This window comes from Desmodus rotundus, chromosome 10 (genome assembly GCF_022682495.2).
Source record: "Desmodus rotundus isolate HL8 chromosome 10, HLdesRot8A.1, whole genome shotgun sequence".
Taxonomy (NCBI): Eukaryota; Metazoa; Chordata; class Mammalia; order Chiroptera; family Phyllostomidae; genus Desmodus; species Desmodus rotundus.
The window spans coordinates 110950455-110975149 of NC_071396.1; the positions used below are offsets into that span (position 1 = coordinate 110950455).

The 24695-nt window shown below is 48.7% G+C and overlaps 1 protein-coding gene and 1 long non-coding RNA gene across 4 annotated transcripts in view; one reads left to right on the forward strand and one right to left on the reverse strand.

Annotated features, from left to right (window-relative positions):
• Window positions 1-1771: 1771 nt before the first annotated feature.
• On the reverse strand, window positions 1772-6640 carry LOC123478734 (uncharacterized). 2 transcript variants are annotated; one of them, XR_006654039.3, is made up of 3 exons: window positions 6285-6640; window positions 2279-2546; window positions 1772-2164 (listed from the first exon to the last, which is right to left on the reverse strand). It is a non-coding gene; the product is annotated as an uncharacterized lncRNA (long non-coding RNA). The 2 variants fall into 2 exon arrangements; XR_011650491.1 differs by having other exon boundaries at window positions 1772-2546.
• The window catches only part of ZNF407 (zinc finger protein 407), a 311190-nt gene continuing 292282 nt past the window's right edge, over window positions 5788-24695 (forward strand). For both annotated transcript variants that reach the window (XM_024580703.3, XM_053913458.1), the window contains exon 1: window positions 5788-5898. The gene's annotated coding sequence lies outside the window, so the exon portion shown is untranslated. The remainder of the gene's footprint in view (window positions 5899-24695) is intronic.

A 24695-nucleotide genomic window follows, 5' to 3' on the forward strand; every position in this document is an offset into this window, starting at 1 on the left:
ATGACAAGCAATGAAGTTGACACGGAGGCCGCAGGTGGCCCTTCCCTTCGGCGCCTGCACTGGCGAACCCCGGAGCATCTCCGTGCGACTCTATGCGGCTTTTTACCAGATGAGAAGGAGAATCTTCCCCCTCACTGAACAGAAAAGAACTTCCCCTCCAGGAGGCACGCTGGGGTGGACGGGGGGCTGGGCGGGGCGCTTCGCGCAGCCATCCAAACGCTCCGTCAATGGATGAACTGCGAGAACAGAAATACAGAGTTTCTGAAGCAAGGCCATCTCTTCCCCTCCCTCCCACTCCCCCAGCGTGACGTGACAGAGGGTGGATGGTAGGTGTGATGACTGTCATTTCCTAACTGTTACAGAAGTAAATAAGCGCTTCTGAGCTTTTAAAATGTGGGGAGATTGAAGAGAACAAGATGTCATTATGTGGAAAAATTATATTTAAAAACACTATTCTAGGGTGATTTCTTATTCAGAATGAGAAAGGATGTCATAGAAATTATGCCTTTGACTGTAACAGAAAATACGAAGTTTTAAATCACTTCACCTCCCACATGGAGATTCGCTGAAAGGCGTTCAAAGAGAACTTAGATTTGAAGTTCCAGTGTGGGCGGTTCGGTGTTCGTGGGGCACTGTCACTGTCACTGTCACTGTCACCATAGGCAGGCATTTGACTGCAGTGACAGAAAGTTCCAACTTAAAGGACATTAGCACTTCATTAAAGGACACGGTTAAAGTAAATTAGTCACCCAAAATGACCCATGCTCCCTCTCAAGTTTTTCATAATTATGACCGAAAAAAGGAGTCCATGAAGAACTGGACGGCAGAGCGCAGGCCTACTGCGCCAGCACAGAGTGAGGGCGCGGAGCTTCCGGGGAGTCACAGGGGAACCCCCAAATCCTACAGCTGCTGCGGCAGTCTCCGGACGACCTCTGACCGAGGCACGTGGGAGGCGGATGTCAGCCTCCCAGCAGAGGCGGAGGGGGCGTGAGTACAGCCCCGAGACCATCTGCTGAAACCAGACCCAGACCAGCCAGTCTCACCAGGGGAACACGGCCGAATCCAGAACCGCCACATCCTGGTATGCAAATGTCTAGGACGCAAATCAAAATACTTGACATTTCAGGAAGAGGAGAACATGACTCATAATCAAGAGAAAATGTAGCTAAACCAGAGAGAAATAAGGAAAAAAATCACTAGCTGCTTTTAACAGGTGCCTGAAGAGACAGAAGAATCAGGGAAGATCTAAGATAGACCAAATGAAATGATCCAACCTGCAGGTCTGAGAGAAAAAAAAGAATGAAAACAAACAAAAAAAGTAGTTCAGTGAGTCACGTAGAACATCCAGAGGAGTCCCGCGTGTGTTACTGGCCGTCAAGAGAAGGAAGAACAGGGACATCAGCCTCCTCCGAAGGAGCCTCTTCACTGCGACTACGCCCTGGCCACAGGGCCAGGTTGGAAGGGGCGATCGCTGTGTGAGAGTGAGTTTGGGACGGCGGAGAGGGGGAACAGTCCCCACCGCTACCCAACGGGGACTGAGCCAGAGAACTGGCATCCTCTTTCTTATCTGTAAAATGAAAATAACACCCCATGTAGAGAGGCTACTGGATTATATGAGAGTGTGTCTAAGGTTCCAGCACAATGCCTGGCATGTACGGAGCTGGTGTAGCTTCTTTCATACAGTTTCCTTTCATTTTCCCAACCCGCTATTATAAAAGTGTTTATGATTCATCATCTAATGGAAAAAATGACGAATACCTAGAAAAAGATGTAAATCTGACTGCTTTATTTCCTCAAATATGGGAGTATACACATTTTTATTTATGAAGTTTGAAACCTTTTGCTGAGTTTTTCTTTTATGATACGCTTAGAATGCCACAGCGGTAGACTTGGTGGCACCCCTTCTGTCCCGTTTAAGCTGCTTCTCGGGGCAGGTGCAAGAAAACCTGACCAGCAGCAGAAGGGCTTTTTCCGGCCTGATGTGAGTAGAATGTTCCCAGCCGGGCTGGCTTTGCCTGAGGTCCAACCGGGCTGCCGGGCGCACTGACAGCCTTAGGCCTTCACCAGGCGCGCTGTTCACATCGGACTCGGCTCAGAGGGGTCCTTTGCTGAGTTTCGCCCTCCAAATCGGAAAACTGTCCTTGGTCAGACCAATGGAAGCTGCCTGTGGGAGAGATGGTACTATTGTAACAGAACGGAGCTGGCTCTCTGAGGAGTGAACAGTGACCACTGTTCCAGCCCACATTTACTTCTGTTAAGGACCAGAATGAGGGCAGACCTGAACACAGCGAAGGCAGTAACCTATCGACGTGTATTAGGAAATTTGAGTTCTTCATAATGCTGAGGTACACTTTCATTTTTTATGGTAGAAGTATCAGGATAAATGTGACAATTTGAATGGTTGAGACCATCTCTTCCACCAGTCATGTGTGGCTGTCGTTATCTTCCCTTAAAATTCCACACGGTTCCCCTGGTCCAAATGTCAGCATTACCTACTCATCGGCCACTTCTCTCTCCTTCCCCAGAATTGTTGACGGGCAGGGTAGCTGCGCAAAAAGAAGCAGAGAGGGCATTGCACACACTTGAACTGACAATGTTTGAGTGTCAAAATTCTGCAACTTCCTTTAGGTTAAAGAAAGAACTATAGCCTAGACCTTCTTATTCTGTGGCAGAGGGGTTTGAGGGTAACCCTCAGTTCAGGGGGCACCATCAACATCCCTTGGTAAGGGCTCCAGCTTGGGTTCGAGTGTTGTGGAGACGTTTATGAGGACAGATCACTGCATGTAAAACTGTAACACAGAGAGTTACTTGTATTACCCGATAAAAATCCTCCCCTTGGAGCTGTCTATGGTGGTGGGGGACGCGTTAGCTACAGGTGTAAGGACAACGAGTGCTTTAAGAAAACTTGTCTGCAACATAAAGAACATCGGCCAAAGCGGAGAGTGGAGTTGGAAGATGATTGGTGGTGGGGGTGGGGGCGGGTGGAGCTGAATGTCAGAGAAAAGTGGTGGGACCTGGAGCTCCCACAATGGCAGGGGGTCCGTAAGCTCTGTCCAGTCACTGGGAGGAATAAAACCGTGGTGTCGGCCACCCCAGGGACTCACGAGTTTCGCACAAACACCCGACACTTGGCTGGTGTGCCATCTCCGCCCAGAGAAGTTGCCTGGCCTCCCACCTGTGGGGCCTCCCTCCACCCCTTCAAATGCAGACAAGTTAGAGAAACATTGGACCACTCTTGCTTTACAGCCACCCTGTGAAACCAAACTAAAAATGCTTGTCCTGTGGCTACACACAGGTGTGGGGATAATTTTTAAAAAGCCCCAAGGCTTTATGTACATAAAGTTATATGTAATATAAATATAGTAAACATAGCATATGTGAACTTTATAGGGTTTTTGAAGTTAATAACCCTGGGTTTTCTTTTTTGTGCGTATATGTATTTACATACAGGGTCCGGCAGAAGTCCTGCTTGCGCGTGGCGGGCAGGGTAGGAATATGGTGTAATCATTCATAGTTTTCGTTTGAACGTTTCAGTTAAAATGTCGTACGGTGTGCTTGAGTGTGATATTGTTCTGTGACAGAATCACATGCTTACGATTTTGTCATAAAAAGGGGTGTTGTGTCAGATTCTGTATTTATCAATTTCCCTAGCAAGTTACAGAACATTATCAAAATTTCCCTATATGCTTGGGTTTTTCTACAGCAATGCATGAAATAGAGTGGGTGCTTAATAAACAAGAGCCATTATTAGTATTATCCAATGGAACAAAGTCCTTCATATCAGACCCTATTACCAGGATTTGGAAAATGTATTATTTTTGATTGGTTTTAGAGAAACATCGATTTGTTGTTCCACTTTCTTGTGCATTCACTGGTTGCTTCCCGTGTGTGCCGTGACTGGGGATGGAACCCCCAACCCTGGAGCTTCTGGCGACGCTCTGGCCCCTGAGCATCGGCCGGGGCTGACTCACACACTGTGGAATCTCTTCTCTTAATACAATTTCAAAAGCAGGGAACGTCACCCTAAATGACTAATGTAACACATGAGAATGAAGTTCAACTGACTTCCCTAAGGTCATGTTTTGATGTAAAAGGTCCTGTCTCAGCAAAATAATGGGTGATGGAACTGAAAAATAAACTCCGATCTTATTTCACTGCTCAAAGACGAAATTGTTAACTACACCCCCAAGGCGAGCGGGGGCAAGACTCATCACCCGAAGACCCACCCAACACCTCATTCACGGGGAGAGCTGTGCTGGCCGCTGTGCTTGCTGGGAAATGTTATCACCTGGCCATAGAAGAACAACACTGCCTAAGTAGGAAAGGGTTGTATTAACAAGCACTACATTTTCAAGTAAATTTTAAGCACCTTTCAAAGGGACTCTGAAGACAGTATCTACTTTTACTTCTCTTTCATTCTGCAGGCACCCAGTAAAAGTTGGTTAATGAAGTAAATGCCACATTGACAAGCTGGTCGCCGGCGGGAGAAGCCTGTTCCACGTTTCTCTCCACCTGTAAGGCCTATGGCGCCGGCTGGTGGAGCGGGAGAGGCCGCCGCGGATTCACAGCCAAGCCCGACTTTCTCTAGCTGTGTGATCTTGGGGCGGCAGATGCTACTGAGTTGCATTTCCTACCGTGGAAGACCCGGGAATGCGTTTGGGGTTCAGTGAAAATTCAGTCCGATAAGGTCTGCAAGGAGTTCCTCATGCTCACCGTTCGGATGAAAACAGCCCTGAGCTGAAACTGGCCTTGCGAACTTTGGGTAGAAGCCTATCCCTACCATTATAAGGCCGTTATCTCAAAATCCCGTTGACTTTTATCATCCTAATTACAGTTCTGATTACTTAACAGAGCATCTGTTAAGGTACGGAACCCCCGTGGGACACAGCGGCCGTCTCTGAGACGGCGTCGTCTTCCGAGCTGGGTCTGGGTTCCCAGAGCCCAGGCTCGGCCCCGAGGCCCCGCGGCTGTGCGGCACAGGGCGCCCAGGGGCCGCCTTTCCTTCCTCCCATCAACCCTGCGCCGTTAACGTTCACGAACAGTCCACGCAGGAACGTTTTAAACACCCACGGCGTTTTCAGCCTTTTCTGCCCAACTGAACCCCCCATTGGGCTCCTTTGCCTCAGAACTCGGCTCGTGGCTCCCTTCGGACTGACTGCAAGGGACCCCAATTTGCTGTCACGGGACTTTTCTCTTAAGCTGGAGGTGCGCACGCGCCTGGCTCAGCAGAAAGATCTCGATCCTGTACATGTGAGGGCCCCAGAAACGCCGGGCATCCCTCGGGCCCCGTCGAGGCCAAGAGCAGCGGCCGGGTGCCCGGCAGGCCTTTGCGGCCCTCGTTCCTCGGGAGCGCGTCCGCTTCTCCTGCATTGCCCTCGGGATTCTCTGTGGAGGGCGGGCGAAGGGATGGAGTGATGAGGGGCGGGCGGCGACGGTGGGATGGCCGGGAGGAACTCGCTCGGGGTCCCTCTGTAAACCTCTGGTAGCCCTCCCGGGTCTGACACCGCCAGCCTTGACGCTTGACGACTGTTTCCCCTTCTTTAAATTGATTCCTTCGGCCTTCCGTTTTCCTCCCCGGGTGGGGTGGGACTTCCGGCTTCCTGTCCGAGTGACTTCCGGCAAGAGCTGATGTACTGAAATCAAGACGGCACACGGGCCCGTTGGCCGTTCGGGTCAAAATAAAAGGTAACATGAGGTGGGTTTTACTAAACCAGTCCCGAGATCCTGTTCTTTTGGTTTTACTGTCCTGCGAGCGGTCCACAAGGGAGACAATCTGGGAGCTGCCGGAAGTCGCTCAAAGGAAAGACAGGAAGTCCCACCCCTTCCTCCCAGAGGGAAGACGGTGAGCCGGAGGAGTCAGTCGTAGGGGCGAGCAGGGGCGATCCTGTCGGCAAACAGGTAAGTTACTGTCTGGCCGGGGCGGGGGGTTTGGAGGCGGGGACCGTCCAGCGTCAGCGCGGGGCCTGGGGGCGGTGGCTTGAGGGCCGGGGCGCCCGCGGCTGGACGCCGGGAGCCCCGCCAGGGCCCTTCGCTCTTCCTCCTCCCCCTTCCCCCCGCCTCCGCCCCTCCCCGCTCGCCGGTCCCTCCCGGCGCCGCCCAGACTCGCCCCTTTCGCGCCCGCCGTCCGCCGGTCCTCGCCGCCGCCGGCCTCCGCGCTCGCCCTCCCCTGCCAGCCCCGCGAAGGCCGCGCGCACCCGCGGGGCTTCGGTTTTCCGGCGGCGCCGGGCTGTCAACGCCGCAGCGGCGCCCCGCGCGCCCCTGCCCGCGGTCTGGGCGCTTCTTACCGCCCGCTCGCTCCGAGAGTGACACATACACGCCCCAGCGCGGGGCCGCCCAGGTGCTGGTCGCAGTCTGGGCGGCGGTTTCCTTAGCCGCCTCCCACTTGGTCTCCTGGCCGCCCCGACTGTGCCGCCGCCACCCTTGCCTCCTCCTGCGACCGAGACCGGGCGGGCCGCGGCCCCTGAGGTTTCGCCGCCCCCAGTCTGCAGTGGGACTGACGGCTGCCGCGCGCCTCTGTCTTTGCGGTGCTGCTGGTCCCCGCGGGCGCGCGCCGCGGCCCCTCCGGCCAGCTGGTCCTGAGCGCCGGCCGCGTTCGGGACTGCAGTCTAGGGGAGCCGGGTGCCCGCGCTGCTGACCCCTGTTGGCTGCGTGTCTCTTGAAACAGCCTGTTTATTCCATTGGGAGCTCGGGCATCGGACATGTTGGCGGGTGGGCGTCCATAAACACACACATGGGATTTCTCTGCTTTGTAGGTGATCACATCCCTAATAGTGGTTGAGGTTTTACTTGACGCCTGTGTCAGTGGGTCCCCTTACTGTGTGCACGTGCTCGACGGTGGGGCGTTGTCCCGTCGGAACGCGGTCTATACAGGGAAGGGCACTCACGTGCGCGGGTTAGAACACCATTAGGAGAGATCATCAGATACACACTATTTCAGTTAGCACATCAGCCTTGGAGGGATTGCCGTTCCCCTTTTTGCCGAATGAGAACCAGATCAAATAATTTGACCAAAACTAAAATTAAGGTCAGGATTCAAGTCTGTTTTCAAGTTTGCTACAAGTGAAGTTACAAAATCATACTGGCACGTCCGAAAAACACTGAGGCAGAGCTCTCTAGTAGCTGTCTTCTTGCGTACCACCTAAGACAGTTGTGATCATTGCTGTTAACTATTGCTGGTGCCTTTTAAAAAACCAACCAACCACATTTACGGACGATTTAAGATTTACAGAAAAGCTGCAGATTGGACAGTGTCACTGGTACTCAGCAAAGTGGCTCCACTTAAACATTGGTTCCTGCTTTAAGCAGGCACCCTTCTAGGTGCAGGGGAGAGGAACGTACTGTCCTCCTGGATTTCCAGGTCTGGGCGAGGAGACAGGCAACATAAATGACGTTAGCGCTGAACCGAAGACTTTGGAACACAGACGACAGTGTGTCTGCCTGCTGGGGAAGGGATGGCGAGAGCCTGCTGGAGACCTGCTTGGTTAGGCCGGCCTGATTAGAGGAGACCCCTAACTTTTATAAAACAGACCCTTCTCATGTGATCCCCCCGTCTCCTCTGCGATATCACAGGTTGTGAGAACAATCCCAGGTTCTACATCCATTAATAGGAGATTAAATGAAGCTGTGTTCCTTATGCAGTGATGGAAATGTCTAGATCCATACATTTTAAAATTCTTTATTTTTCATACGTGTGCATTCCTTTCTGTGGTCTTGCCACACACGTTCTTTCTGTGAGGCCAGGAACTCTGTTCTGAACGTGGGTCTGGGTTGGGTTCCCACACTAGAGGGGATGTTTGAGCGAGCGTCTTCGTCTCCTGGGGCTGCTGGAAGAAAACACCATCGCCTGGCTGGCTGAAAAAACAGACACTTCTTTCTCTCGGTCCTGGAGGTGGAGGAGTCCGAGACCAAGCCGGGTGCAGGTTCCCAGTCAGGGCTCTCCCTGGCCTGCAGATGCCTGCCTTCCGGCTCTGTCCTCCTGGGACCACAACGAGAGGACTCTGCTTTGTCTTCCTTTCGTGAGGGTTCTGATCCCGTCTTTGGAGCCAGCCCTCAAGATCGCATCTAAACCTCCTCACCTCCCAAAGACCCCGCCTGCAGCCCCACCACAGTGGGGGTTAGGGCCTCCACCTGTGCATTTGGAGGGGCACCCTGCAGTCTGGGGTGGGTGGGTTTCTTCGAATTTCTGTGATGTGGAATGAATTCCTCCAAAATAGACTTGATACAGCACTGGATAGGAAACTGTAAGATTAGCGTTTTATATAGCTTTTTACTAAAGCAGACACCATTTTCTTTAAAATAATAAATTATTTTAGATAGTGTGATTCCAAGACCCATGGGTGAAGAAACTGCAGTAGCTACATTTCGATGAAAGAACTGTGTGGTGAGTCATCATAGGCCCCATGGGAATGCACGCCCCGAAGGACTCACCAGTGAGGGCGCAAGGGCTGTGGCCTTGACTTCTTCCAGCCCCTCATCCTCTGGTGGGGAAGCTGAGCCCCACTGAAGCTAAGTGGCAAATCCGTCCCAGGGATTAGTTGGCAGAGCCAGGATTAGAATCCAGCCCCCTGATAGGCAGGCTGGCCTTCCTGCTCTTTCGAGAGTGCTTCTCAAACAAGGTGTGTCAGGGTTCCCTGGGGGCCTGTGGGCTGGGACTGAGAATTTGCATTTCTGACAGTCCCTGGGTTCTGTCGAAGCTACCAGCTGAGACCATACTTTGAGAAATGTGGCCTTCCGTGATGTTGCCTTCGCTCTCATAAGAAGAGAGTAAATAAACCTCTGTGGGTTTATGCTGGCCTCACCTTCCTCCTGGTACTCAGAGAGTCAGGTTTTCATCAAATAGTAGTAATGCGCCGACATTGAAGTGCTCAGATGACGAAAGGGGCAGAAGTGGAGGATTTTTCAGAGTCATTTTGACCTTCGTAAGGACAACTTTTGGAGATCATTCTAGAGGTCAGAAGTGTGTTACTGTTGAAGGGACGTGCTTGAGCAGTGAGGGTCCTCAGTCTTTCCAACGGGGAGGCTGACAAGGACGTCCAGATCTGCTGCTGGATCGCATAGCAGTGAAAAATCGCTTCCAGCGTTGTTCTTGATACAGTTCTGTATTTTGTGTGCTGACATTATCTTTTCTTATATATCAAAATCTTACGAGGCCCTAGCACGGTTACGTGCCCATTGTAGATGTTAAATGTAAGTTGAATTAAAAAAGAGTAAGGGAGAAAATACGGCGGGTCATTTATCTGAGGAGACTTCAGTGCCCTAGGAGAGTTACTCTGCTCTCTAGATTATCTCAGTTGTAGGTTTTTATTGAATAATTACAGTTTATTCCAGTGTAAGCCTTGTTTGTAATTATTGGGATTTTTTTTCAGTAGAAACACTGGAGGAGAAAATGTATTTTTATGTTAATGAGTGGTATTTACACCTTTTTATCATTCATCTGAAATTTTAAAAAACTTTTTACTTTGGCCCTGGTGGGTGTGGCTCAGTTGGTTGGAACGCTGTCCCGCAGCCACAGGCTGCGTGTTCTCGGTCAGGGCACATGCCTAGGCTGTGGGTTTGATCCCCGGTCAAAGTTCGTACTAGAGGCAACCGATTGATGTTTCTTTCCCTTCCTTTCTTCCTTCCTCTCTCCCTAGAAGCAATGAAAAAATGTCCTCAGGTGAGGAATAAAAAAGACATTAAAAAATACCTTTTAAGTTTGAAATAATTTTAGAATGAAAGTTGCACAAGTAGCCCCTGGAGAGTGGTGTGCACAGCCTCTCGCCCAGCCCTTTTGCGAGTGTCTCCTGTAGCCGCAGCGCTGTCTCTGCGGCCAGGCGGTTGGCAAAATGAATCTCACGTCCTCAGTGGCGTTTCGCCACTGAGTCCCTCCCTTCAGCCCAAGAGCCAGCGCAGCGTCCCACATTGCGCTTCCTTATCGGGTCTCATTAGTGTCTTCCAACCTGCGGCACTTCCTTTCAGGCTTTTCTTTGAAGACATTTTCAACAGTCGTGCTCGGTTGTTTTGTAGACTCTCCCTTGGTCTGGGCGTGTCCGATCTTCCTCACGATTACAGGAGGCGAAACCTTTTTTGGTAAACACGCCACAGCAGCGTTGTGTCTGTGTTGTACCAGGATGTGTGCGTGTCACTGGTGCGTGTTACCTTGGAGCTCTTGATCGAGGTGGTTTCTGACATCTCTCTGTTCTCCAAAGTGACCATCTCTGCCATTGGAATGAATCAGCTTCCTAGGTTCACTGGGTTCGGTGCTGACGTTAAAAAAAATGAACATGTAATTTCAGAATCCCCTGAACCTGACCCTGGCCACGAGCTACTTTTTATCTGGGGAGGCTTCATCATTATTTGTCAGACCCAAACGTAGCGGGGGAGGGTCCAGGAGAAGGCCCTGGAAGAACAGTTATTTGCTCGAGAACTTGTCCTCGATCCCCTGTCAGTCTTGGCTTTGAATTTGCAGCAGTGGAAGCGGATCGCCCCACTTTTTTTTTTTTGCCGTGGTTTGGCGGTCTATCTCACATCTGCATTCCCAGGTGCTGCTCTCCGTAACTGAATTTCTTAAACTTTTCCCTGGGGCATTTCTGCAGAAGGTGAATCCTCTTCAGTTGCTCACAAGGCAATTGCATGAGGAGTTGCTCCCCCACTTGCTAGCCCATGGGCTTGCTATGTTCTCTTTCTGGGCCACGCTGATGAAATGCGGGATTACTACATATACACATGTATAAATTGCCTCTATTTTCAAAATGTTTATGCCTTTACTCTCCCACCTGGAGACAGACTGGAAGATACTCCTCTAGTCTGTTCCCCCCCCCCCAAACTTGTAAGCTCCTTCGAGGCAGGGAATCGGTGTCTTTTTGTTCACCAGGGACCGGCTGGTCCCCGGCACACACAGGACACTCAGTACACATTTGTGCATAAGTGTGTGTTGTGTGTCACATGCGCATTTTGCTACCTGCTTTCGTAAGCTCCCTGGCTGTCGTGCACGTCTCTGCACAGGGACCCACAGCGCTGTCTGCAGGGTGCTGCGCCCGCGGGCGCCCTGGTGGCCCCTCCGCACTGCTGGGCACCAGCTGGTCTGCACCCTTTCCGGTAGAAAGAGCACCATAGTGAATATCCTGAAACACGTTTTGTCCAGTTACTTCCTGAGGACGACTTATGTGACGAGTCACCGATAGCTCCAAGAACGTGTTTTAGGGCTTTGGATACAGATACTGCAAAATTACTCTTTAGAAAGGTTCTGTACATTTATAGCTCGACCAGTGTAATTGAGAATGCCCTTCCCCACACTTTCTCTAATGCTTAACTCTTTTTGTGAATAAGACTAAATTGTGGGTTTTTCTTTTTTTGGATGTTTCTAAGTAGTAATCCTGGAATGTGGTGGAGTGGGGATCATAATCTAATTTTCTAATAACTTCCAAACTTTCACATTGAAAATTTCCAGTTTTTTGTTTGCCTCAGTGAGAGAGCAGAATAAACCTCAGTAAACTGAACATCTACTCAGTATTTTACTCGGGGCACTTTTCGTATCCTCCTAAAGTTACAGTTGGTGAGATCTGTGGCCCTTAACAAACAGGAGGCTTTTTGATAGTGGGGTGTGTTTCTAATTCAGATCATGCACAGAAATCAGCGATCAGAGGCTCAAGTGCGAAAGCAAAACGATGACAGTTTGGGGAGACAGTGTAGGGCAGTGGTTGCAGGACCGATGTAAGGGGAGGTTTTTAAACAGATCTCAGAAGGCACTAACCGGAAAGGAAAAGATCGGCATGTCTGACAGCGCCTGTGAGCGCTTGTGTTTGCGAAACGAAACCAAGGACGTGAGCAGACAGTCCCAGGTGAGAATTAGGCATCTCTAGTGCTCCTGGCTGATAGAAGAGAAGTGTCCAGAAGGGTAACCAACAGCAAAGCACTAACAACAGACATGGGCAAATGACCCAAACAGGCATCCTGCCCCACAGGAAACCTGAGTGCCCAAATTCTCAGTGTGGTTAGTGATCAGGGAAAGGCAAATTGGGACCAGAATGGTGGACAGTTGCACACACATTAGCTGGCAACAGTGTAGAAGTCTGTTTGGGGGGTCGGAAACAGCTGGAATGCTTCCACAGCAGATGGGGGTGTAAATTGGTACAATAGCTTTGGAATTAACCAGTAAAGTTCAAGATGCACGTGCCCGTTGACCCAATAATTCCCTCCCTCCCCCTAAGTCTTTATCCTAGAGCAGTACTTCTCAATCTTGTTGCCAGCATCTCCAGGGAGCTTGTTAGAAATGCAAATTTTAGAGTCCCACCCCAGACCAGCTGAACGGAGAAACTTGGGAAATGGGCTAGCTTTCCGGCTCAGCAGGCTGTCCAGGTGCTTGGATGCTAAAAGTGGCAAACTCCGGCCCTAAGGAAGTTCCAGTACTCCAGTGCCTCCAGACTCGCATGCATTCCCAAAGCGGCTGCCCCATTTGTGAACGGAGAACCTGGGAGCAGTGTGGGCCCCGGGAGGACGGACGGACTGCTGTGCGCGCCCGTAGCTGAGTGTGCTGCAGCCGGGGAGATGGACGGACTGCGCCTCTGAGGGCATGTGGCAGGGATGTCACTGTTAGGAGAAATACTTATTCCAGAAGAACGCATGTAGTATTTTTCCATTTGTTTTTTTAAAGTTTAGGAAAATGCAAAACAAAGTTGTAAATTGTTTGGAATACAGATGTGGTAAAGTAATAAAGAAAACAGGTGCTTTACAAACAAAATTCAAGTTAGTGGGGAGCCCTGTGAGAAGAGGGAAGGCGATACGCACACCAAGAGGGACTTCGAGGATAGGAATTTATTTTATGAAACCGTGTTTTACAGTCAGGTTTGTTATATTATGTGACACCTTGCACATATTACAGTTATTTTTTTAATCTACCAAACATTTTAAAAAACTGGAGGAAAAGTGATTGGACAGAAACCTCATGGGATTATCTGATCATAAATTCCTCACTGGCCAGGTCAGGGTGGGTAGTCACGCCTTAGGCCTGCAACTTCTTTAGTCAAGGTTCCCCCTTGCCTTTAGCAGGTCCTGCCCATTGTTTCTGTGCGTGTGGGTTAGCACACCTGGAATTGCCAGTAGAACCCCTGGAAGGCATGACCACCCACCGTGAAGAGAGCAGATAATCTTACCTGTCCTGCTGTCTGTCCGCCTTGCTTTTCCCACCTTCATGTAATCTTCCTTAGTTTCAGATGCATGAAAGAAGTGGCAGGCTGCCATTCTCCAGAGCATCGGAGGTCTTGCTTCCTGGCAATTGTCCTCAGTTTGGCTCAAATGCACGTTTTTTAAACCATCATGGTAGGGCAGTCACTGCTTGAAGCTTAACACGTACAGGAAAATAATAATGTGGTTCTGGAAGTTCTAAGTCAAATTGCATGTCTTGTGGAGCCAAATAGCACCCCTGTTTTTGTTTGTATTCAGAGTGCTGAGATTGTCTAAACCATGAGAACTGTCAAGCATCTAATTGTGTCATGTCAGACTTTGTAGCAAAGTCAGCGCCTGCCTGGGAAGCCAGCAGCCAACAGCCAGCAAGCATCCTTGCGGAGCAGGGACATCTGCATTTCAGATGCGGGCAGTGCTGGTCAGAGGTGCCTTACAGGCAGCTGTGGGACCAGGTCTCCGAAGACAAGACTGTGGGCATTTCCGCTCGTCCAGTTTCAGCTGTATCTGCTAAAGCTGGGTAATCTGTCTCAGTTCTGAGTGCTTTTCCGTATGCTCGATGTTCATACTTCTGTTTTACCACCCACCTAGTTTTAAATAAAAGCAGGTGGGGCAATGAGAAGCCTGGTAGGGAAAAGACGCCGACCCAGTGGGAGTAAGAGCGGTTCAGTATCCAGTGCGACCACGGCCCAGCACGGTGGTCACTCATTCAGTGGACCAAATGGAAGCTGTGTTTTAGAGCCAGAGCAGGCCACAGACCTCTTCTTTCAAAGTGCGCCGTTCACTTGCGGTCTCTGCTGATTGTGGATTATGGATCAGAGTTTGATATGCAATTATTGGATCAGTTAATATGGAATGAGCAATCACAGTTATAGGAGTGCGTATAATTATAAAACCATTAGAATTTAAACTAAGGTGGTAATGTACTTTTAAAAATAGCCTAGAAAATTTAGATCATTCAAGGAAAGGTAGTAGAAATTACAGTCTTTCAGAAAAGGAGAGCAAACTGTTTTCATTAAGAGTCTCCATAGTCCATGATCGGGTTGTCCACGTGGGCGGTATGGAACGCCCCAGGAGTGCCGGGGTGGGTGAAGGCAGTGTCGGTTCCAGCGGCATCCAGAGTAGTTTTGCGTGGTGCACTGTGATGCCGGCAAGCGGGTTTGGCGTCCGTGTGTGAGAGCCCTGCGTGTCGAATAGCACACTCACTCTCCTTCCCGCCTCCCCTGTCCCTCTCCCCCTGTCCCAGCTCCGGTGCCCCTCCGCTCCGTCTGGGAAACGAGTGTTAGGTATACGGGTGTGTGTGCATGTGTGTATGTATGTACACACACACACAATATATATATACACATGTATACACATATACACACTATACACACACATATATTATTTTTAAGGTAAGAGAGACTTTAAAGCAAATCTGACTCATTGGAATCACCCAGGGAGATCCTTAAAACTACAGATTTTTGTTCAACCCCAGAGTTTTTTTGGGGGGGTGTGGCAAACAGCAGAAGTTTATTTCCTCACAGTTCTGGAGGCTGGAAGTCCAAATCAGGGTGCCAGCATGTTTGCTTTCCAGTGCGAGCCCTCTCCAAGGTTAGTGGATGGCTGTCTTGCTCTGGCCTCTTGTGTTAGTCCAGGCTTTCTGAATCAGGATCTCTCCGTGTCTCCACCGGTAGGACCCAGGGATTCTGTGTTTGGATGATTAGCTAAACTTGTAAATGGCTGGTGGTGTCTGTAATTCCGTTTTAGAAGTGTGGAAGTAATAGCTCTAGGTGTGCTCTTCCACAGGCAGTTGCTCAAAAACGGCTTTTGTAAGTCTTGCAAAGACTAACACCTTCATCAATGGTAGAATGACAAGTGATGTGATCAGTTTTGCGTCATTGTGTGGCAGGGGTGGCTGGCTGTCCACCTAAGTCAAGTCTTCCCTTCCATGGGACGGAGGTGGAGAGCTGTAGGTCCCACATTTTCCAGACTTCCTTGCAGCCGAGCAGGTGTGGTACAAGTGGTAGATGCCACTTTCGAGTCAAGGTTTTTAAGAAGCCAGTGCCCTGCCTCCTTTATTTATAAGTACACACAGTACACACATACGTCTCACCAGCTCTGTGGTCAGCCTGTAGACCAGTCAAGGGGACACAGAAAATTAACCATCACAGGACCTTTTGTCAGCTGACCTAAAACGTCTTTACTGGCATTTTCCCTGCCATCCCAGGGGCCAGTATGAGAACAGGTGTTGCGTTTAGCTGTCATGCCTCTTAACTTCCTTTACTCTGGTCCGTCTCCATGGTCTTTGTCCTCTAGGACATGGGCGTGTGTGAAGAATGGCCTTCCCCACTTTCCTTTTGCTTGTTTGAGTAAATTGTCCCGCACGGGTGTCTGTCTACTGTCTCCTCTGGGGTGGCTGCTGGTCCTGTGCCGAGGCTGCACTGACGCACAGGTGTCCTGTCCTTCGAGGGGGCTCTGTCTGGGGCGCGCCACATTGGTCTGCTCTTCACTGCGGACGCTGATGTTGCTCATCCCCATGAGGTGCCAGTTCATCCACGGGACAATTACTGAGTTTCTTTGCTTTCTTCCCTTGCATTAGTAAACCATTTGTAGGGAGACCCTCGAACACCATTCAAACACTCTGCATATCATAATTGTCCCCCTAGACTTAGCACCCATTGGTGATTCTTGCTTGATAGGTACAGTCTTTGCCAATACGATTTTCTGTCTCCTGCAGTCCTTCCTTGTTTACTAGTCGGACCTCAGCCTTCTACCCTGTCCGTTTGCCTCATCAGTCGTCACCATCTGTCTTCCATTTGTTCATTTGGACTTATTCATGACTACTTTTAATGGTTAAGAGCACTTAATTTGGTGCTCCAGTTGTCCCAGTAGGGTTCGGTCGGTTGGAGCCCGTTCCAGTGTCTCCTGTGATTTTGTGGCATCATTATTTTTAAAAAAGCATTTCCTCACTTCTGATACAAGAAGATGCTCTAGGCTCCAAGTATACTGACGTTGCCCCAGCCCTGGAATTTGTCCTCCTTGAGGAGCCCGGGTTCCTCTTAGTGGGATGCTGTGAGAGGCCAAGACGTGGGTGCTGGCTGTGCTCATTGTTATTGGTCCTTCTCTCTCCATCCTTGAGGTTGGCGTGAAGTCCCGCGAGCCAGACCTGTATTTCTCCGTGTCCCTGGGTGATTGGACCAAAATCAGACCCCAAGCATCTGTGACTCTTGTAGGTCACCTTCTAACTTGATTCTGATTCTTGTTTTGATTCTGAGTTTAATCCAAAAACCGCAATTATAAATGTATTCCTATCTTAGGGATTTTCTTTCTTGAGAATAGTTATTGTTTTCCATTATTTCAACCATGTGTAGAGATTTTTAAGAAAGTTATCCCTTCAGTCTTTCTCTCCAAGTAATATATTTTGGAAAACTACAGAAAAGTACCAGTGGAAGAAAAAAAAATGACCTATAATTTCACCACTCAGAGGAAAAAAACTATCAACCTTTTTATTGGGTTGGCCAAAAAGTTTGTTTTTTCCTGTACAATGGCACTGGTAGTGATTAGTTGTCTTTAACTTCATTTGAAACAATTTTGTTAGATTGTACTGTGACGGTTGTCATTAGTATGCATTAAAAAAACTTACCAAAATTGGTGAATCTTTGTGTAGCATTTTAATATTAAAGATGGAAGAAAATATGCAACATTTTTGGCATATTATGCTTTATTACTTCAAGAAAGGTAAAAGCACAACTGAAACACACAAAAAAGACTTGTGCAGTGTGTGGAGGAGGTGCTGTGACTGGCCAGACGTGTCCAAGGTGGTTCGTGAGGTTATGTGCTGGAGATCTCGTGCTGGAGATTGCACACTGGACGGTGCTCCACGGTCGGGGAGACCAGTTGAGTCGATAGGGATCAAATTGAGACATTACATGTTCTACCATGCGAGAGACAGCCGGCATACTCAAAATACGCAGATTGGTAAAGTTATTGGTGAAAATGAAAAGTATGTCTTTTATGCAAAAAACTAAACTGACTTTTTGGCCAACCCAATATATAAATGGACTTCGTTAGAACTATGTTTTTAAAATTTAATACTGAAGTTCTCCTTTCTAAATATACTTTCTTAACACTCAGATCTTTGATACCTAATAATTTATATTCCATATGTCTTGAGACTGATGGCTTTACATTGCGTGTTTAGCTTATTGACATTTGGAATTACAGTGTTTTCTGGATTTCTTCCAACAGTAGTAGTTTAGTCTTTTTTCCTGCAGTGCTTCGAGTAGCTGTTGTCTTCCACCTCTTCTCAGTGGACCTAGAGAGTCTCTAAGCAAGGACACTGGGGAGCGTGTTAGATGTTTTAAAGTTCTGTTTCCTCCAGATTGGCATTCTGGAACTACCCCCTCTCTTCTGCATTTTTTTCCTGGGATGAAAACAAGTCCGTACCTGAGAGTACTTTGTTCTGTGATTGAGTGCTCAGCAGTTGCGCACTCTGGTTCTCCTCATTGCATCTGTGAGTCTCAGTCCACCCTCCCACGTTCTACACAAGGCCGCCTGTGCTCTGAGCAGTCACACGGTGGCCGGCCCTGTGCGCAGCACGCGTTGTCGGAGAGGTTGGGTGAGAACAGAGTCCCCTGAACTGGGGCCTTCATGTCCCCTTTCCCTGGGGCTCTCCGTTTCCCGTGTAGGTGTTACCATGTTTCTGGAGGCTTTTCTCCTAACTTTCTTCCCTCTTCTCAGCGTCCACACGCTGTGTGCCTTGTTCTCTCGCCCTTCGGAAAAGATGAAAGGCAAATTTAAGGGAAATGTGCTTTTATCACGGAATGCTTTTTATGGCTACATTATAAATTCTGGAAAATAAAGCGTCTAATGGAAACACTTAATGAGGAGGTAGGGGCTCTATGACACAGACACTCTGCCCCTCCCCTTTTTAGTGAATAGACCCTTTAAACTAAATTAAGTAAAGGATATATATTTTGTTGTTTCAGTTTTAATAGTTCATGACTGATTTTATAGTTGAAATTATATTTTACAATAAACAGGAAGAAGAATTTATACAGCCTGTTCTGTTTGATGTGAAATAGCAAATCCCATTTCTCTGTAGCTGTAAAGAAAATTCATTGTAGCACCTTTACTTGGAAGAGATGGTTTCATTGTGATTAGTTGCACCGATAGTAAAACAGCCTCTTCTGATAGCGTACGATGCAGATGATCTCGTGTCTGCCTTTAATGGCATTGAAGTTCTCCGTTCTCTCTTCACAGAATCTTCTTTCTTCTGTCCTGCTTTTCTGTCCCAGTACATTTTTTCTCAAAAAAATGAACATAATTAGATGGAAATAATACTAACTCTAAAAAGCATTGATTTAAAAAATAGTTTTTGAAAGGAGATATATTAAATTTTACCTTTTTTGTAAAATCTTTCCAACTGTATAGGGCACATTTGTCAGAGGTTGTTGATACAAGATTGTCGTAAAATTATCTTTATTACTGGATCAATTTAATGTATTTGGAAAATAGTGCTTGAGGTGTAAGGTTGCTCTTTTAAAGAGATAGCTAGGGAAGAAGGCCGAGCTGATTTCAGTTTTATTCTGTCTCACGACTTGTTTTGCACGGCCTGTCGTGGGCGGTGCTGGAGGGTGGGGCCCTTGGGGATGGGGGCAGTGACTGGCTGTCTCTTCTCTCATGGTCACCATGGTTTGACCTCTGTGAGTATGGGTTTTCAGTGAAGGTTTTCACTCTAACTTAAGCAGAAAGTAAATACTCTAATTGTTAACTTGCAGGTAGACTTGAATTGGTTATTTGAAATAGAACGTGAAGTCCTGGGGTAGAAACAGTATACTATTCTGATGAGTAGGGATGTTTTTTCTCCATGTGATAGTTTGACCAGTGGGCTTGGGAGCACATAGGTGTAGCCTGCTTGCCTTCAGTGTGTCCGTGGGCTCAGGATGGGGGAGCTTCTTTTTTAGGGGTAAGCTACACGTGGCATGGGAGGTGCTTTGGAGGCGGAAGCTGGTCAGCTGAGAGCTCTGTGACCAGGGCCCCGCATGGCCTAGACTGAGATGCCTCCTGTCGGGGAAGGCGAGGGAGTCACGCAGTCTGCGTGGCCAGAGCATTGTGACTGCTGCAGCCCCGTGACCTGTGGCTGTCTGTGGGGTTGTTGTGCGGGTGTCTCATCGGGTTTGGGGGTGTTAGCATTGCAGGCTGACCCTTCGGACCCAGCTGGAAAGGAACTCGGCTACCGCTGGCTCTGAGGTAAGCCAGTTGCTAAACAGTTTCAGGGCCTATAAAAATGCATGTCTTCTTCCAAAACGAGGAGGTTTCTCAGGAAACAGGAGGACATTTCAGGCTCTGAATAAGCCACAGCTGTATCCCCCACCCATTGTGGTGGTAAAATTGCCTCTGGTGCATCTAGTCAGGGGTTTCAGGGTATTAAATTATACTCTGTTGTCATGGAAGACTTTGCTTACTCTCAGAGAAAAGTGATGCTTTTATTTGTGGGCTCAGATACTTTATTTTGTGGTTTGGGCCACAAATGGATGTTCTGATGGGAGAGAAGTGGGGTGGGGGGTCCGTCAGGCCCAGCACCTGTACTTACCTTGTGCAGAGCCGTGGTGTTTTGGAATGGCAGCCGACGGAGCAGCTTCTCCTTCACAGGCTCTCTGCGTGGACTTGGCGGTACTTTACTAAAGTCGGTGGTAGTGCAGTGGTGAGACAGTTGCAGTACAAAGTCCAGTTGAGACTGGTAGATCAAGAACCAGATCTGAGTGGCCTAGGGTTTCCGTGGACTCCCGTCTCAGCTGTCACTGTCACAGCTCATAACGGGCTGGTAGGAATGGCAGGAAGTTTTCTTACCCGCCCCGTGCCCCCTGCCAGGAGAAGAGAACCCTTGCTCTGGCCTCCAGATGGCACCTGCGCTGCGGCTCTGGGTGTGGCCATCCGAGCTGTGGCTTTTTTGAACACCACACGGGGAAGGGCAGAGTCCCACTGCAAGATTGTGTACCTGCGTGTGGTGCACAGCTGCCAGGCTGCACACAGGTGTCCCCTGCGGTGATTTCCTGTTGGCCTGGTGGCAGCATGTGCTGACTTCACACTGCTTGCGTGTACCACTGACTTGGTGCCTCTAGGAGGGGGGAAGGGCGGGGCAGGGGCAGGGAGGGTGTGGTTTCTTGTGTAGGTGGCCTTGTCATACCAGTGAGAGCGTAGGTCTGCGTGTGTGTGATTTTGCGTGTGTGCATGTATGAATGCATGCGTGGAGGGGAGGGAGAGAGAAGGGGCAAGCTTGCTTAATGTATATTTATTAGAAAAGAGAAAAGGAGAGTGAGAAAAACAAGATAGTAATGAGGAGGAAGTGGAACAGAGAGGAGGAAAGTGAGGGGAGAATTTTCCCATGTGCTTCCCGGTAGTTATGATAGCATGGGAAATGGTTGAATAATTGCTACGTTTGTCTAATATTTCCTGAAATACTTTAAAATGCTGCAAGAAACTTCTTCCCATGAGAAGTGGCCACCAGGTGTCATCAGAAGGCTGCTATTGATTTGTTTTATGATTGTTCTTAAAAAGTATCTGTTTTGATTCCTTTCTTGCTACTTTTATTCCTTTATAATCATAGAAGAGCTATGTATTTCAGTTGGAGCAGGAACTTTCCTTCGTGATGGATTCTTGGTTAGTTTGTTTATGGGTAAAGCTGAAGATACTGCGGTGACATGTAACTTATTTTTTCTAGTGAAGGCTCAGCTAGTAGAGAACTTGGGTGACAGCAGACAGTATGCACGGACCTGCCGGTCTGACGACTGTTGTGGCACAGTGAGGCTGTGCAAAGTGGTGGTTGATGGGGTGGTATGGGAGCCATGTGCTTCAGAAGGTTTGATCTAAAAATATATCTCGTTCTTTTAGTCTAAACACCTACCAGGTCTTCCGGATGTTGAAACTGCACTGTGGGGAGAAATCCGAGACTCACTTTCTTTCTCCGCTCAAGTACCAGGAGTCCAGGAAGAAACGTGAAGATGCCTTCCATACTCTGAGGGTCGCAGAGAGTTCCTGCCAGTTCTGTGGGCTGGCTTTGTTCCTGAGAGAATTAAAGGGGCTCTCAGGAGCAGGGTGGGCGCTCAGTGAATGTTTGCTGAGCGAGTGAATGAAAACTGCCTCCAGAAAAATGAGCCCCTAAACTTTTCCACTGGATGATTTCTGATTGCCACTTTAAAAAAAGACTATTTCCCCATCTCCATCAGTACTTATTCTTTAAAAACTTTTTTTTATACTTGTGCTAACACCCTTTCTGACGAAGGTTTTAATGACATTACATAAACATCCTTATTTCTATTCAGTCTCCTCTGGACCACTTTAAGATTCTCGCCAAATCACTTTGCACTCCTGCTTACTGACATCATCCCAGTTCCCGGCCTCCTAACTTAAAACTTAAACTCTTAGATCACGCACTTTCTGCTTCTGGACCTTCTCCACTCGTGCCGTGTCCCACATACTGACAAATTAACCTCCCCAAAGCTGAGCTAGGTTTTGGTGACTCCTCACTGAGAGTACTGACTAAGTGCCAGCTCTGATTTGGAGCTCGTGTGGCATGGCGCTGGCTGACCACCTGCCCTGGCATTGAGTTGTGGGCAGTAGTAAGCCCGTGGTGTCGCTGTGAGTGCCTGGATGGCTGACAGTTGCCGATGCTCACTGTGCGTGTTTCCTGGCTTTGCCTACGCCCTTCTTCCACTGGAGCTGTTTACCTGTTCTTGCCTGCTCTCTCAACGAAAGAAAGGTTCTGGTTTCCTCCAGGTTAGCTCAAATGATGGTTCTGCTCTTGTAGCCAGATGTCCTACTTGATGGTGTGATCTTTGCTCATCTGTGCTTAGATCTGAGCTTATGTCACACACGCGGTCATCAGATGTGGCCTTGTACCGGAGCCCCTCTGCCCATGGCCCTGATAGAACACGAGCCTGCTGAGGGCAGGGGGTTTGTGGTGCCGTTGTGCCTTCCACGTGGCAGGCACCGATGTGTGCATGTTGAATGTTCTTTCTTCATACAAAGACATGTTGAATTATTTCATTAATTTAAAAAATTAGTTGGGAAGTAACAAGTGGAGAAACATTTTCTTCTGTTTTATAATTTTGGGGGCTGTTCTAGAGATGATAATAAGGGGTGTCATTATTTTGCTTCTGCATATTCATGTAGTTGTCATTCTTTTGTCTCTGAAAACATATGAGTTGGGTGTCACCATTGGAACATTTACGCTGAATAGACGTGATGCACATGTGTCTCCCTGAGGTTCGAGCTCACGTGTTCTGTGCATGCTGTGCCGAAGCCCGGCCCCCTGCCCCCTACCCGGCCTGCAGTGGTAAGTGAGAGTGGGTCACCTCGGCATTGAAAGGAAGAGAATCACACCAGTCTAGACCAGGCATTAAGAAACATTGGACCTGACTTCTGTTATGGCCATTTTTAAACACGAACATGTACAGACTTTGAAAACCCTATATTGGGTCCCCATCCTTGCCACTCAGCTTTGGTCATTGTCAGCACATAGCCTCTCTGTGCCCTTCTCCTGGTCTGTTTTGAAGCGAATCTCAGACATTTCTCATGTTGTCTAGGAGATACCACAATAAGGTATTCACTCATTCTAGCGCCTCGTGTGCTTGGAATTGCTCTGTGCTCTTGGGACGTGAGGGCGGATAACCTGAGCCGTTCCCTTGCATTGCAGCGCGGGAGAGGGAAAGTGAAGTAGACGCATTGTTAACCGGAACAGGATGAGAATTGACTTCATTGAAACTTAAAACTTCTGCTTAGCAACAGGCAACAGTAATAAAATCGAAGGGAGAAAGTATTTGTAGAACATGTATCTGACAAAGGACTTGTATCCAGAACCCATAAGCAACGCCTCCAGCTCAGTAATAAACAACCAAATTACAAAACGGGCAACAGGCTGACGAGCACCTCACAAAGAGCAAGACGAGGTATTTGGCACTGGCACTGGTCATTAGGGAAGTGCAAGAAAGCCATACTCGCCCACTGGGAAGGGCTGACGGTGTCCGAGGTGAGTGAGGACGTGGGTCACTCAGAATTCTCAGCATCGCTGGTGGCTCTGTGAACAGTAGGGCCACTTTGCACGTCCATGCAGCAGGGCCTGGTGAAGCTCCCTGACCCTCTGCCCGGTGACCCAGCAGCAGCACCCCGAGGTACTCGCACACGGGAGGAGGAGACACGTGTTCTTGAAGGACTCGTGCAGGAGCGTGAACAGCGGCTTTACCATTCGGGCCAGGAGAAGGGCAGCAGCTCCGATGTCCATGGCCCACATCGTGGCCCAGCCACACAAGCATATCGCTGACGACGCAGCAGGGACACTCTGCTGAGTAGAAGCAGCCTGGCCCTCCTCCCCCTAAAGGCATAGTGTCTGAACCCATTTCCACCAGCTGCTGGACAAGGAGAGCTAACCTCCTGTGGAGGGATTCGGAGCAGGGGCTGCCTCAGGAGGGGACCTATCAAGGACTGAGTGTGAGGGGTGTGAGCTTGCTTTTCGGGAAGATGGAAGTGCTGTCTGTCTTGATAGGGACACTCCCACAGGGCCCTCTGCAGACCTCTGTGCTTCTCCTTCGGGCACCTCTCCCCTCCTCTCCCCTGCCCTGCCACCACTGGCTGCCCCTCCACTCTGCTGGGAGTGCTGGGGCCTGAGTCACCTATGTGGGGAGACGTCTTGCCCGTGCGGTGCCCGTGGGGCAGGTCCCACCTCTTGGGGACCACTGCCCTCTGGTGCTTGAGGCAGAGGTGCCTGTGGTTTTTCACAGGTTCATCTGTTTCTCTTTTCTAGGGGTCCCATGAGTGGTGGGTGCACTTGTCCCTGTGACTCACGACCGTAAGGGCCGGGGTGTCCTAGAAGGAGAACATGCATGTTAAAGAAATACTGTCTTGCCCCTCGCACTGTAAGGTGTAAATTTTATGCTCTCTCTTGATGTGATTCCAGTATCTATAACCAAGAACACTTGGCATACAGTGGCATTAAGTGAAATTTTTGGACCAGACATGTGATTAATTCATTCAGTCTTCCCCCCTTGTGCTCTCCCATTACAAATGTTGAATAACAAAACCAATGCTTTCTCTAAAAGAGCATTTTCTAAAGGGTCCTTTGGCACACCAGTTTCTTGATTCTTTATAAACAAAGGGTTATGTAATAAAAGTTATTTGGGAAATGCTTGTCTACTGAGAAATACTATGGTAAAGGGATTTTGTTCAAACCAGAGTTTTCTAAACTTATTTGGCCAGGGATATCCAACCACCTCCTGCCCCCCAAACAAAACAAAAAATCTTTTAACCTCTTAAATGGTTTATATTTTCTGGAATACATTCTGAAGAAGGAGTAAATATCTTATACGTGTAATAGAAGTGTGTCCATTTATCTTTTTTGCTCTTTAATAAGAGCAATACAGTAACAAATACAAGATGATTTTGTATTGTAGATTATATGTGACACTTTATATATTTTTAAGTAACTTTATCGAGATGTTTATATATCATACAATCCAGTCATTTAACCTGCAGTTTAATGGCCCTGGCTGGTGTGGCTC